Below are 1,812 nucleotides of genomic sequence, written 5' to 3'. Positions count from 1 at the left end.
TCAGAAACAATGCTCCACGAGGGAAAGTTCAAAGGAAGATGAAAATACATATTTGCGAGGATGTTAAAGTTACCTCGTGTAGTGCTAAATGTAATGGCATGCCGACTCCCGAGTATAATATTATATAGAATTATTATGGAAGATTTAGTTGAAACGGAGTCTGTCTCAGCCACGGGTTTGGCACTAGTCAACCTTGAATTTAAAGATTCTACCAGAGTATAATATTATATAGAATTATATTGTTTTACTATGTATTACATAATACTCTTGTAAAATCAACCTTGAATTTAAAGATTCTACCCCCTTTAACTACGCTCTATTTTTATACTACCTTGCGAATAGAGTACAACTTATGATTTAAGCCCTTAATTGAAAAAGTCATATCATTTTGATGGTTGACCATCCCGTGCAGGGAACAATCGTTGGCCCACAGTTGCGTCCACAAGAGGAAGGAGCAAGGCCGGCAGAGCGATAAGAGGAGGAGACTTGGCTTTTATTTTCGCTCACACGTTTGCGTGGAACGACTCAGTCCTCCCTTGGGCTCCATTTGGATGTTGAAGCTGCTCATAAAAGCCTCCCCGCTCCTCCCAAACCTCATATCCTGCTTCCCTTTCTTCTACGTTGTGTCCTCCATTTCGTTTTTGAAGCGCTGCTCATAAAAGTCTCATTCTGCTTCCATTTCTTCTCCGACTCTACCTCAGCACAGCTCATCCTTCCTCGCCATGGCCTCCTCCTCGTGCACAATATTGCTGGTCTTGTTTTGTTGCTTTGCAGCCTCCATGGCTTCTGATTCTGACCCCCTCCAGGACTTCTGTGTGGCGCTCCCTGCCGCCCAGAACTCCAATATCGCCCTCAACGGTCTGCTTTGCAAGAACCCCGCCCAAGTCACCGCAGCAGACTTCCGGTCCCCCTTCCTCCGCAACCCCGGCAACACCTCCAACCACCTTGGCTCCGCCGTCCAGCTCGCTTCTGCCCTCACCTTCCCCGGCCTCAACACCCAGGGCCTCTCCGTGGCTCGCATCGACTTCGCTCCCAAAGGTGGCCTCAACCCACCCCACGTCCACCCCCGCGCTTCCGAGGTCCTCTTCGTCGCCCAGGGCCAGCTCGTCGTCGGCTTCGTTACCACCACCAACACTCTCTTCCAGCAGACCCTCTACGCCGGCGACCTCTTTGTTTTCCCCCGCGGCCTCGTCCACTTCCAGCTCAACGTGGGCGATCAACCGGCCGTTGCCATAGCCGCTCTGAACAGCCAGAATCCCGGGTCCTCTCAGGTAGCCAAGGCTCTCTTCGCAGCCGAGCCTCCGCTTCCTGAGCAAGTGCTGGAGACCGCATTTGGCATCAGCGAGGACGTGGTCAAGGGCTTGATCGCCGGAGTCAGCACCACTCTCTAGTCCAACGAAACGTTGTATACAGTGATCTATTTTGATCACATTTCATTGATTCATCAACGTTCTTTCATACCCTAAAACTTTTGCATTCCAATGTTCCAAGCGCTCTTCTTGCATGTCTACTTTGCTTGCAAAGTGGTTGGTTTTACGTCTCGCGTGCCATAGTGTGTGCCATAACGGACCGAAACGACCAACCATTCCGACTAACAACCACAACATGTGCACAAATCGCAATAACAACCACTCGGGGCTTTCGGGGGAAGGGCACGCAAATATGCACAATCTCCGTCCTCCCTAAGTGCGTAATGTCAAAGATTGACAGAAGAAAGAAGCCCGATGTTTAATGTGACTGTGATGCAACACATAAAATTTCAGCCTATGTATCTTCAAACATATAAGGCAAAATAATATTCACCATTGACAT

At 49.2% G+C, this 1,812-nt stretch overlaps 1 pseudogene; it reads left to right on the top strand.

Annotated features, from left to right (window-relative positions):
- The first annotated feature begins 722 nt into the window (after positions 1–722).
- LOC147879617 (germin-like protein subfamily 2 member 1 pseudogene) lies at positions 723–1,391 on the top strand (annotated as a pseudogene).
- The last annotated feature ends 421 nt before the right edge of the window (positions 1,392–1,812 follow it).

This window comes from Dipteris shenzhenensis, chromosome 33, assembly GCF_047967505.1.
Source record: "Dipteris shenzhenensis isolate YYH24624 ecotype China chromosome 33, Dip_SZ_1.0, whole genome shotgun sequence".
NCBI classification, from domain to species: Eukaryota; Viridiplantae; Streptophyta; class Polypodiopsida; order Gleicheniales; family Dipteridaceae; genus Dipteris; species Dipteris shenzhenensis.
This window is presented reverse-complemented; position numbering and strand designations above follow the sequence as displayed.